Source organism: Dromiciops gliroides, chromosome 2 (genome assembly GCF_019393635.1).
Source record: "Dromiciops gliroides isolate mDroGli1 chromosome 2, mDroGli1.pri, whole genome shotgun sequence".
Classification (NCBI taxonomy): Eukaryota; Metazoa; Chordata; class Mammalia; order Microbiotheria; family Microbiotheriidae; genus Dromiciops; species Dromiciops gliroides.
Window position 1 is genome coordinate 542,632,825 of NC_057862.1, and position 14,080 is coordinate 542,646,904.

Consider the following 14,080-nt stretch of genomic DNA (forward strand, 5'->3'; position numbering starts at 1 on the left):
TCACACTGGTAACAGTAAGAAATACATTACAGAAAAATTACATCTTAATCTTGATATAACTAGTACTTATGCTAAGGAGATGCTTTTCCATCCCTAAATTCAGTATTACAGAAATAATTTTGTTTTAAAATGCTTAATAGCAGACAACAAAAGACAGGATGGGATGTATAAATATAATAATCTCAAAATGTATAGAGAACAGATTAGACAATGTTTCATATAATAGCATATGGTAAAACAAATTCATAAATACAAGCTACTACTCTCAGAATCCCTAAATTGCTTTAAACAATGGAAATATCTTTGTTTAACTTAGTTTGCATATAGTTCTACACATCTTCTAATTCCAAATTAAATAACAAAAAGCCAAAATCAGATTTCTCATTAGGGTGACATAAGAGAGCTAAGTTATATTGTGCATTAACATGACAATGTACTGAAATCCTATTTTATTTATTTAGTATTTTGTTTTCCCCCAATTACATGTAAAAACAATTTTTAAACTTTTTTTGTAAAACCAATTATTAACATTAATTTTTAAGACTTTTGAGCTCCAAATTATCTCACTTCCTCCCTCCCCCCCCCCACATTGAGAAGGCAAGCAATTAGCTATAGGTTATACATGTGTAGTCATGCAAAACATTAGTCAATATAGACATATGGAAATTAGTCAATATGGAAAGTTTCTTTTAGTAAAAGAAGACATAGACCAAAAAAACCTCAAGAAAAATAAAGTTTAAACAATTATGCATCAAATTTATACATCAGTTCTTTCTCTGGAGATGTGTAACATTTTTCATCATAAGTCTGTCAGAGATCTCTTGGACCATTGTATTGCTGAAAATAGTTAAGTAAACCTTACAATTTTGCTTTGTACCTCAGTATATTTCACTTTGCATCAGCTCATGTAAGTCTTTCCAGGTTTTTCTGAGAGCATCCTGCTCATCATTTCTTATAGCACAACAGTATTCCACAATAATCACATACTACAATTTTTCAGCCTTTCCCCAATTGATAGGCATCCCCCAATTTCCAATTCTTTGCCACCAGAAAAGATCTGCTATAAATATTTTTGTACATAGATCCTTTTCCTTTTTGTTGTTGTTGTTGGTTTTTTTTAATCTCTTTTAGGATGCAGACCTAGTAGTGGTATTGCTAGGTCAAAGAGTATGCATGGTTTTATAGACCTTTGGGCATAGTTCCAAATTGCTCTACAGAAAGGTTGAATCAGTTTACAACTCCACTAACAGTACATTAATGTCTCATTTTCCCTACATCCCCTCCAATATTTGTAATTTTCCTTTTCTGTCCTATTCCGAGAGTACCTCAGAATTGTTTTGATTTTCATCACTCCAATCAATAGTAAATTAGAGCATTTTTTCCCATATGGCTATAGTTAGGTTTGATTACTTCATCTGAAAACTCTTCATATCTTTTGATCATTTATCAATGGGGGAATGACTTTTACTCAGAGAAACTTGCTTCAAAATGTTTTTTCACAGGTACTATTGCTAACTGTATTTCCCTTCATCCTTTCCCATCCATCCCCCATTTTTTCTATTCTCTCTCTCCTTTCACCCTGTCCCTCCTCAAAACTGTTTTGCTTCTGACTACCCACTTCCCCTGTCGTACCCTGTCCTCCCCCCCCCCCCCCCCGGCTGCTTTTCTTCCCTTCGCCTCCTATTTTCCTGCAGGGTAAGAAAGATTTCTTTACCCAACTGGATGTGTATGTTATTTCCTCTTCAAGCCAATTCTGATGAGAGTAAGGTTCACTCACTCCCCCTCACCAGCCCCTCCCTCCATCTCCCCTTCCACTGTACCACTGTATAAAGCTTTTTCTTGCTTCTTCTTTGTGAGGTAATTTACTCCATTCTACTTCTCCCTTTCCCTTTCTCCCAGTGCCTTCTTCTCTTACCCCTTAATTTTATTTTTTTCCTGGCAGATTCAGAAAAGATAGAGCATCAGCTCACAAACACTACCTCACATTTCCCTTTGAAGCAGCATCATTAGTTCATGCAAATCATATGACACACTCAGGGAGCTTTTTTTCATTTCAAGTGACATCCTGATCACATATTTGCTTGCTCTTTAAATCCCTTATATGAAGACACATGCAGGTTAGCAGTTCAACATACCCTGGATGTCAAGGAAGGTTACACAATGTCCTTAGTCAGCATGGTGGGATTTCCAGTGATGCCACCTGTTCTGCACCCTCTAATAGAGGGAAATGAAGATATTGTTTTTCCATGGAGCCCCTGGGCCTAGAGAAACTCTCTCTTATTTAGTCAACTTGGCTATGAACAGCATCCAGAATGGGAAGATGTCTTCAACCCAAGTGTTGAGTGAGTTCACCATTCTTTCCCATGGAGAGATTTCTGTTGGAGTAGAGTCTGTCCAAGTCTACTTTAATCCCAAACTTTTACCTATTCTAAAGCCTATCCATAGTCCTCCAAAAAAACTGATTGGTTAATTTGTGGTGGTCCATGGCTGTCAGCTCTATGCAGGTTTCTTTCAAATCTCTAGGCCTAAAACCATCATAGACCATTGTGTGGTTGAAGATAGGATTGGTTGTTTTTCCCCAAGCCCTTGTCTTCTGATGACTTTTCCTACTTGTATCTAGCAGAACAATACATTTGACAAAAGAATTCAGGTGGTTTCCCCAAGGTTGGATAGGTCAATGCATTCCTTCACCCAGATGTGTACTTCTCCAGTTCTAGCAAGTTGGTTTTTTTGTGTTGTTTTTTTTTAACCTGGTAATAGCTCTGAGCCATACTGGAGGGCTAATTTCATTTCACCTCTGTTTTCTGCTTCAAGGGCAATTGGTGCTGTCCTGGGGTTCAACGGGTACCACTTCAATTGTTTGTTCTGTTTGTTGTCCCACTCCCACATTTCCAGGTCAAGTTCTACTTCCCTAAGGAAACTGTTGCATGTGTCCCCATGACAGACTGAGAGATTCAGTTTTTGATTCTTCAAGCTCTTTTTGTCAATTTTATACTGCAGTATCTTATTATACACAGAATTCAAGGTTTTCTTTATGACAAGTTTTTTCTTCTTGCCTATTTTGCCTTTGTCTGATAACAAATACGTCTTTACATATGGACTATTTTTTTAACATCTGCCACTGCTAAGTCCTTGGACTAGGCCATAAACACATGGAACTCCATCAATGAAAGTTGTAATCAAAGTTAAACTGAAGACTTCCTTTTATATCCTTTAATATCCAGACTGTCAAAGTCTCACTGTAAATACCCATCACACTTACACTTACAGAAGACAATGATGTCACACCAGAGGAGTTGCTAAAATTGATTAAAGAGCTTGGGCTCTTCTTGTGCCTGCAAGCTGCTAACTGCTTTCTGATGTGGTATCTGTCTCCCTGTCTTTACTCTCAGCTTGGAGGAATGCTGGAACAGACTTGCTTATCTTTTTGAGTTTTTTTGAGATGTGCAAATTGGTTATCAGGCTGTGAAGGCACTGTGGAAATTCTTGGTATGTATTCATTTGTAGCTTGTTACTGATCCGTTTTCTGATGGTGCACTAAGTCTTCTGGCAGAAAACCTACTTTGCCTTGATTTGATGTGTCTGATGGAATGTTTGTCCTCTAGGCTTTGGGAAGGCATTTATTTTCCTATTAGCATTCCTTTTCAAAGCCTTCAAAGGGGGCAGCTAGGTGGGGCAGTAGACAAAGCACTGGCCCAGAATTCAGGTCTCACACACTTAACACTTACTGGCTTGTGACCCTGGGCAAGTCACATTACCCTCATTGCCCCACACAAACAAACAAACAAACAAACAAAAAGCCTTCAAAACTAGTTTGACTCTTCTGAATGGGAAGAACTTCTCCAGTTATCTGTATTAGAACTAATGTATTCATCTGAAAAATCTGAACCAGAGAAGCTTTCTCTTTCTTCTTCTTTTTTTATGGTGTTCCTAGAAACAGTTGAATCTTGCTTATTTTAGAACATGTCTTTTCTCCTGGAAGTGACTCACTGGGGTCTCTGCATGTGGCCCAATGGTGTTTTTCAGATGGATCTTCATTAGTGACCTGAAAAATCTCTTTTCTTGTGGCTTTGAGTGCATAGTCACCAGCCCCTCTGTTAATATTCTCTCTAAGTTCAATCTTTGCTGGCATGATGGGCAGGGGGGAGGGGGGAGTACATAGTCTACTTTCAGAAACCTGTGACTGTCCTTCTTCATTGAACAATACTTTGTCTTTAATGAACTTCTGGCCTTCCAGTTTTAGAACTTTACCCTTAACCTTTACCTTAGCATCTCCTAGGTTCCACAAATACAAATGGGAATTTTTTTTTCTAGACAGTTTTCCCTGCTCTGATGGTGAGGCCTTGATACTGAGACTTCTCTTTTCTTCTGTCACTGTAAGCAAAGTTACAGAGGCTTCCTTAAGGATTTTCCTGAAACCTATGTTGAATGCTCTTAAAGGAGTCAAAGACTTTTCTATCATTCCCTTGATTTCTTCAAGGAAATCTGGGCATTGGATTTTAGAAACAGCATTTTGACCAGGAAGGGCTAACTCACTTATCAACTGCCTCAGGGTTCTTCATTATATCATTTCCCAGTTTCAAGGGAGGGCTTTCTGAGGCTTCTCTAAGCAATTTTTCTAAGCCAATACTGAATTCTCTGAGCTCAGTTTTAGACCAAATGATGGTCTTTGTCAGAGTTTCTGAAATTCTTTGGAATGCTTGTAACTAGTAGAGCCAGGCTGGGTAAGAGGTTGGCCCAGGTAAGGTGAATCACAACAATCATGGCAGCCTTGTGAAGTCTATGAACACCCCCCCCATCAGAATCATATTTTTAAATGCATAAAATAAAATGTTATTCAGTCATGTCTGAATCTTTGTGATACCATTTTAGAGTTTTCTTGGCAAAGATACTGAAGTGGTTTGCCATTTCTTTCTCCAGCTCATTTTACAGATGAGGAACTGAGGCAAACATAGTTAAATGACCAGCTCAGGGTCACACAACTAAGTGTCCGAGGCCATATTTTAACCCAGAAAGATGAGTTTTGCTGACTCTATCTACTGTACTACCTAGCTGCTCTATATCAATTAAATAATACATAATATACAGGATTACAAAGGAAACCAATTCCATAGAAATAGTTATCAAGATATTTTTTAAAAATTAATTCATGGACCCCAGGTTAAGAATTCCTCCTAGAAGACAATAAGAGGTAAAGTTCCAATATACACCAAAATATTTAAAGCAGTACTTTTTTGTACATAGTAGATGGACATAAATTGGGGCTAAACAAATTGTGGTATATGAATGTAATGGAATACTACTGTGCTATAAGAAATGAGGTATGGGGTGGAACCAAGATGGCAGAGGAAAGGCAGTGACTCACCTGAGCTCTCCCTAAGACCTCTCCAAATACCTTTAAATAATGCTAAAAGAGAATTTCTGGAGCAGTAGAACCCACAAAAGGACAGGGCAAAATAATTTTCCAGCCAAAGACAACTTAGGTCAGCAGGAAAGGTCTATTATACCAGGGTAAGAGTGGAGCACAGTCCAGTGCAGGCCATGCCCCCACAAACCAGGCCCCAGCAAACCAAGGACAGGCCTTAGGAGCCACTGAATCAGCAACAGCAACAATTGCTTCTGAAACTCTCAGTCCACAGATGGTAAAGGGGTTGAACAATTGGCCAGAAAGAAATTACAGGGTGGGACATCTAGGTGGTACAGTGGATAAAGCACCAGCCCTGGATTCAGGAAGATGTGAGTTCAAATCCGGCCTCAGACACTTGACACTTAACTAGCTGTGTGACCTTGGGCAAGTCACTTAATCCTCATTGTCCCATCAACAAATAAATAAATAATAAATAAATACAAATAAGAAATTGCAGGGGTCTCTTTTCTATAACTGAGTCAGAATTCTGTTGCTTTGCCCATACTCAGATCCAGGTCACAGTCCTGAGTGGCAGTTCCAGGGTGGGGAGGAGCATTAGCATACCAGGGCTTGCTGCCACAGTGAAGCAGGGAACCTCCTCACAGTTCCAGGGCAGAAAAGAGGGCTTGTGGTCACTCACAGACCAGAGCATAACCCAGGTGAGTGGTAAACACATTTCTCCTTAGATCATACCACCTTGGAAGAACTGAAAACTTACAAGTCCCTAGAAGTTTCTCTGAAAACAGTTGCACAAAACCCCTTGAAGCTTGGGACAGTGCATCCTCCACCCTGGAAGCAGAAACCTCCTTTAACAGAGTTAAAAATCAAGAAATAGGCTTGGAAAATGAGCAAACAGGAAAAAAATTCTAACCATAGAAAGTTTCTATGGTGACAAGGAAGATCAAAATACACACTCAGAAGAAGATAACAAAGTCAAAGCTCATACATCCAAAGCCTCCAAGAAAAAATATGAATTGGTTTCAGGCTATGGAAGGGCTCAAAAAGGTCTTTGAAAATAAAGAGAGGTAGAAGAAAAAATGGGAAGAGAAATGAGAGTGATGCAAGAAAATTATGAAAAAAAAGTCAACAACCTGGTGTGAGATTTAAAATTGGATACTAGAGTATTAACCTCCCCTTTCTAACCTTTCCCTTCTTTATCTCCCAGACTAGTAAATGGAAGAAACCTCTGATCTCTAGTTAGAGCTTTTATTGTTTGGTAATTACAAGGTGATGTTGATTAGAGAGATAGGAAAGTAGAAATACAAAACAAATAGTCTTAAGTCTAAGCTTAGTCTATATTGTACAAATCTCACCAAACGCCCAAGGCGACCTTTGGGGGGTAGAGCCTCCTCATGCACGTGCTGCTAATGGCGAGTTGGGCGGAGTCGAACTCCAGTCAACGTCAGTCTGAGCAGCAGTCATCGGACCAGGAGAGCAGGCAAAAGACCTTACTTCTGTTCTCTCCTTGCCTTTTAAGCTTGCACCCCGGAAGTGGAGTGCTTAGCAGCCGGGCTGGCGTGCGTAGCCCATGCATGGCCGTCGGTCTCCTCCCCAAAAGGGTGGTCCTTTAAAAAACTTGTGTCTTTCCGTATTCACTAACCAACTGTTAAAAAATTTTTACCACACTGGTAAAGGAGACACAAAAAAATACTGAAGAAAATAACACCTTAAAAAACAGAGTAGGCCAAAGGGTAAAAGAGCTACAAAAAAGCAGAGGAAAATGACAAATATTGCAGGGAATATGGGGAAAATGAGACATTGGTGCACTGTTGGTAGAGTTGTAAACTGATTTAACCTTTCTGTAGAGCATCTACCACGACACCCAAAGGTTTATAAATTCACACATAGTTTTTGACCTAGCAATACACTAGTGGGTCTGTATCCAAAGAGACATAAAAAGCAAAAATGTAAAGGACCTATATGTACAAAAGTATTTATGGCAGCTCTTTTCTGTTAGCAAAGAATTGGAAATTAAGGGGATGTCCATCAATTGGGGAATGGCTGAACAACTCATGGTATGTGATTATGATGGAATACTATTGTGTTGTAAGAAATGATGAGCAAGATACTTTCAGAAAAACTTGGAAAGACTTACATGAGCTGATGCAAAGTGAAATGTACTGTGTACAAAGTAACAGCAATATTGTAAGATGATCAGCCACAAATGATTTAGCTATTCTCAGCAATACAATGATCCAAGACAACTCTGAAGGATTTATGATAAAAAATGCTATCCAACTTCAGAGAAATAACTGATGGTGTCTGAATACAGATTGAAGCATAATTTTTTACTGTATTTTTCTTGAGGTTTTTTTTGTCTGTTTTATTTCACAATTGACCAATATGGAAATGTTTTGAATGACTACACATATACATATTGAATTGCTTGCCTTCTCAAAGCGGCGTGGGGAAGGAGGAAGGGAGATAATTTGGAACATAAATTTTTTAAAATGGATGTTAAAATTGCTTTTTACATATAATTGGGGGAAATAAAATGCTAAATTAATTTTTTTTTCAAAGAAACGATATGTGTAAACTGATCCAACCATTCTGGAGAGCAATTTGGAACTAAGCCCAAAGGGCTATGGGACTGGACATACCCTTTGACCCAATAATACCACTACTAGGTCTGTATCCCAAAGAGATCATAAAAAAGGGAAAAGGACCAATATGTACAAAAATATTCCTAACAGCTCTTTTTGTGGTGGCAAAGAATTGGAAATCGAGGGAATGTCCATCAACGGGGGAATGGCTGAACAAGTTGCAGTATATGAATATAATGGAATACTATTGTGCTTTAAGAAATGATGAGTAGGCAGATTTCAGAAAAACCTGGAAAGACTTAAGTGGACTGATGCTGAGTGAAGTGAGCAGAACTAGGAGAACATTGTACACAGTAACAGAAACATTGTGTGATGATCAACTGTGTAAGACTTCAGGGAAATTACTTTATCTCCCTGGGTCTCACTTTCCTGGGCTGCAAAATAAGAAGGTTGAGTTAGCTGGCCTGTGAAGTCCTTCCTTCTGGCTCTTAAAGTATGATTCTGGGATTCTATGAGTCTACGGAACTTTAAAAATTGAAAAAGTTTAAATGAAAACCTGGATATGTCACTAAAGCTCACCTCATGAACACCATCGAACACTTCTTGGAACAATTCTTTTCCTTTACCCTCTGTTTTTTGTTTTGGTTTTTTTTTGTCTGTCTCACTCATCCTTTCTGGATTTCTTACTTTTCCCTTCTCTGTTTAACATTGCCTTTCCCACTGCTATGATGTATAGTCTTTTTTAAAACAACGTTTATTTGTTGCTTTTCTTTAATAACATCCTCTATTCCTGAATAAACATGTAATGAAATCAAAACTTTTCTTTTGCCTTTTTATCAAAAAGGTCTAACAATTTCTTTTTATTGAAGAAAACCTGAGAATGACCCTTTGAGTGGGTAACCTTCACCAGCAGGAAAGGCCCCCTCACCCTTACTTCATAGAAGCAATGGGGGTGCTAGGACACAGAAGGTAAGACTGACCTGCTCCTGGGCTCAAATCAGCTGGGCTATCTTGTAGAGGTACTCATCATTGCTGTATTTATTGTACTGCTTTATGGAAAATTGAAGGGTCTCTGGGGAAAATGCATGGTCCTTTTTATATTGATGACTTTTCTCCATACTTCCTGATTCTCTTGAGCTGTTAACAGGAATAATGGTATCTGCAAGAGCCTGGTCATTGGTTCTTGCCTTGGAGAGTAATGGTAATGGTCTGTAGATGATATCTCGACCTTCTGGGAAGCCCTCCCAAATACTAGTTTCCACTCGTTCCTGGAAAATTGTATTAAAATGCATATCTTTTCTATGGGCTCCTCATCCTTTCTTCTCACCACCCCCCTCCTTTTTATGCCTCCTTCTCAGGGGGCAAAAAAACCAAAAGCATGTAAGGACTAAGGTTACAATGTAAAGAAAGAAAAATCCCTGATCTCAAGAAACTTGCATTCTTTCCCACCAACAAACTTAAGCAAGTAAGAAAGTCCTCTTTTTTTGGTAACTACAGCCTACCTTTCCAACTTGCACCTTTTTCCCCCCAAAAGAGCCACAGAGACTCAGAGTTGAAAGGGTCCTCAGAGAACACCTAGTTCACACTATGCTTGAACAAGAATCCCCTGCACATCTCCAAAAAAGGATCATCTGCTTAGAGCTGGAAGGGATCTCAGGGTTCATCTGGTCCAACCTCCTCATTTAGCAGATGAGGCAACTGAGGTTTATAAAAGTTGAGTAACTTGTGATAGGGGAAGCTAAGTGGTGAAGTGGATAAAGCACTGGGGCTGGAGTAAAAAAGACCAGAGTTCAAATCCAGCTTCAGACACTTACCAGCTGTGTGACCCTGGGCAAGTCACTTAACCCTGTTTGCCTCACTTTCCTCATCTGTAAAAGGAGCTGGAGAAGGAAATGACCAACCACTCTAGTTTCTTTGCCAAGAAAACCCCAAATGAGATCACGAAGAGTTGGACATGATGAAACAGTGGCAACAAGAACAATAAACTTATGATAGTCATAGATCTAGTATCTGAGGCAGGAGGTAAACCCAGGACTTCCTAAGTCTAAGGTCAATGCTCTCTCTCCACAACACCATGCTGCACGAGGACCCCAATCTCTTTCAGGATTGGTCCCTACATCAGCAATCTCACCTTCTGCCTTAATAGGGCCCTAATGAGTATTTCATACCTCTAATTCAGCCCAGTACCATGAGAGAAGGAAATGAAGAAACATGAACTTATAAGTGTTGAAATATCAAAGACCATGCTCTACAAGGTGCTTCCATTGTAAAATATATCTAGTCCTGCATAAAATAACGAGAAGAAAGATCACTGCTTTACCAACTGTTGATGAGTCAATGATCTGCCAGGCACCATGCTAAGCACTTTGAGAAATATCATCTCCTGTGAAGAAGGTGCTATTATTATTATTCCCATTTTATAGATGAGGAAGCTTAAGGCAAACAGAGGTTAAATGATCAGGGTCACCCAAATAAATACTAGGTGTCTGAGGTCGAATTTGAACTCAGTCCTTCCTGACTCCATGGCTCATGTTCAATTCGCTGAGCTACCAGCTCCTGCATCCTTGTTAGGGTGAAATAGTAGCTTTAAAGAGCATAGAGTGGTATGGTGGGGAAAGTGTGGTGCTTATATTTAGGAAGACCCAGGACTGAAAACCAATTCAGATATTTACTAAGTGTGTGATGTTGGGCACATCACGTGTCAACTCTCTGGGCCTCAGTGTTCTCATCTATAAAATAAAAAACTTGAATTAAATGACCTTTAAGGTCCCTTCTAGCTTCTCATCCTAAAACTATAAGGCACTGCATCAGAGGAGATGAAACAAACATGGAATCTGTATATGGCCTTGACTCTAAACTATCCTGTCCTCTCAATTCCTCCCCCTGTTCAGGACTACTGTGTTAAGATGTTCAGTTGTCTGTCAATGACTTATTTGGATGGTTTTCCTGTGAAGAAGACTGTCTTTCCTTGCCTTCCCTCCCCTAATTCCCTCTGGTTCATTTTGTCATTTTAGCCAATCTGATAGGTGTCAGGTGGTACCTCAGAGTTGTTTTAATTTGCATCTCTCTAATCAATAGTGATTTAGAGCATTTTTTCATATGGGAATAGATAGCTTTGGTTTCTTCATCAGAAAACTGCCTGTTCACATCCTTTGACCATTTCCCAATTGGGGAATGACTTGGATTCTTATAAATTTGATTTAGTTCCCTATATATTTCACAGATGAGGCCTTTATCAGAAGTACTGGCCACAAAAATTGTTTCCCAGCTTTCTGCCTCCCTTCTAATTTTGGATGCATTGCTTCTGTTTGTACAAAATTTTTTTAATTTAATGAGTTCCAGTACAATTTAAAAGGAAATGAGACAAGTTTTTGTTAAGTCATTGTTCAGTTATGTCTGACTCTGTGACCCCATTTTGGATTCTCTTAGCAGAGATATGGGAGTGGTTTGCCATTTACTTCTCTAGTAGATTAAGGCAAAGAGAGGTTAAGTGACTTAATCAGGGGCACAGAGCTAGTAAATGTCTGAGGCCAGGTTTGAATTCACAAAGTTGAGTCTTCCTGACTTCAGGCCTGGTACCACCTAGATGGCCAAGAACAGTTTAGATAGCCTTTTTTTTTTAGAGGACTTTAGCCAGAGGAAGAGAGGTAGGATAATGGATTCAGGGAATGGGACAGTTTTGAAGGCTAGGGGCACCTATGCATGGTTGTAGGCAGCAGAGAAATGTCAATAAATAGAAACTGAAAAATCAGAAGGACTACAACTAGAGAGACTGAACTTCAAGAAAAGTTGCCTCTTCTCCAAATATCAGAATAAAGGAGAAGATGATAGGATAAGATAGATGTAGAATACATTAAGAGAGGAATTGGACAGATTTGGAAAAAAAATGTGAAGTGAAATCCTCTGTTGACGGATGTAAAAGTTGTGGTGTGAGAGGCTTACAGAAAATAGAGTACAGAACAGGAATTGGAGGGGTGGTAGGGTACATAAAGGAGATGAAAGAATTTCTTGGTGAGGAGTCAGTTGAGATTAGATAATAGACTTATAATAGATCTTCCGTGAGGTATGGCTTCCCCTAGCTTGGTCAGTCATAGCAGTACAATGTACAAATGTTTGCATTGCCAGATTGACCAAAGGTTAATGGGATTTTCTGGCCACAGCAACGTTCTACGATGTGCTAAGTTTTAGAGGGATTTTACTTTCTATCCATAGGAGGAGTAACCACATGAAAGTAAGCACAGTCCTTTAAGAATCTAAAGAAGTATTGGTCTAAGTCACTAGGCATTTCTAATCTTTCTATGTGCATTCTCAAAACATAAGGAGTCCAAAATTTTCAATAATTGGCTTATGGCAGCTCTATCCCTTACTAGCTGTCTGGCTTTGAGAAACATAGAGGCATGTTACAACCTCATTCCCTAATCTCATTTTTTTCTGTGAAAGTTTAAATTTTAAAGTACCTTCATAGCCTAGAATCAGGAATACTCATCTTCCTGAGTTCAAATCTAACCACAGACACTTACTTAGCAGTGTGACGCTGGGTAAGTCACTTAACCCTGTTTTCTTCAGTTTCCTCATCTGTAAAATGAGCTGGTAAAGGAAATGGCAAACCACTCCAGGATCTTTGCCAAGAAAACCCCAAACGGGGTCATGAAGACAAGACTGGAAATGACTAAACAACAACAATGGAAAATATAAAATACAAAGGATTCATACTGAAGCCCATCAAATGTCAGGATATCACTATTGCCTTTGGAGAGTCACCTCTTTGCAGGAACCTGTGGACTATACCCCTGATGGGGTATTTTTTTAAATTTGAGGGCTACCAGCAAGTCAACTCTATTCCCATTGGCCTTGCACAGTTTGCATAATTCATAGGAATAGATAAGAGCAAGTTCCAGGTTTCTTCACAAACTTAGCTCTGTCCTTCTAGATCAAGGGTCATGTGGCTGCTCATTTTCTCTGCAGAAGTCTTGGTTCTACTCTTCATCCCTCTGAGGAACTGGGTCTAGGAACTCTTTGGTCACAAGCCTATACAATTCCTACTCTTGCACCTTCAAGCTCAATAAGGCAATACCATAATCTCCCCACACAGATGCTGCTGTTTATATTCTTTCCTTAACCAATTATAGTAACTTGTCTCACACTTATAGGTCTACATTCTGAAAATATTTCATATTCTGCTATGGAATCAAATTATCTTATGTAGGCCCTACATCCTAGCATTATATTGTTAGACAACACAGTCTTTTAAATTTCTATTAATTCCTTCCTACTGTGCCAACCTTTTGGCACTTAGAATGTCAGCCTGCTCTGTACTACTGCCTCGTTTATCACAATCTGAGAATAACAAGATCTCCGGAATAGAAGACTCTCAGAAATTATCTTATACAACCAGTAATCAGTACCTGAGGAAGAATCTCCTTTAGGATATCCTGGACAAGTGACTACCCCACTTCCTTTTTTTTTTCTTTTGGTGGGGCAATGAGGGTTAAGTGACTTGCCCAGGATCACTCAGCTAGTAAGTGTCAAGTGTCTGAGGTCAGATTTGAACTCAGGTCCTCCTGAATCCAGGGCTGGTGCTCTATCCACTGTGCCACCTAGCTGTCACCTACCCCACTTCCTTTTGAGAACTTTCTTTTTTGTGGACTTTTTAAAAGCAATCTGGTCACATTATTGACTCCTATTGAGCTCATACATATGTTAAGGGCTAAAATTCTAGCTAAACTGTCTAAAATATCTAATGAGTGGTCGCCAATCAATTACAAGCTTTAGCAAGAGTTAGACTTTTAAGCATTTATTAAGGAGAATAAGAATTTGGTAAAGAGAGAAGAAAAGGCCTAGATTTCTATCTATTAAAGGGAGAGCACATTTCTAGCTCCCTTCTCCGCCAGCGTCCTCAGGAAAGAGCCCGAGACTCCGCGCCAGTCTCTTCCTTCCTCCTCCCACTAGTCCGCGTCACTTCCTGATACCAAAGACAAGACTCCTGGTCTTGCCCTCAAAGACCTTCGCTTCATGGGCAGAACTCTTCTACAGTTAGTATCCAGCAGGTGGCGTTATTCCAATCGTTACAGTCCCCCCTGTTGTTCCTCAAGAAACAAAATGTTTCCTTGACGGAACAGTAAAAAGAATA

At 39.4% G+C, this 14,080-nt stretch overlaps 1 pseudogene; it reads right to left on the reverse strand.

Moving 5' to 3' along the window:
* Window positions 1-2,277: 2,277 nt before the first annotated feature.
* On the reverse strand, window positions 2,278-3,620 carry LOC122743132 (annotated as a pseudogene).
* Between the last annotated feature and the right edge of the window lie 10,460 nt (window positions 3,621-14,080).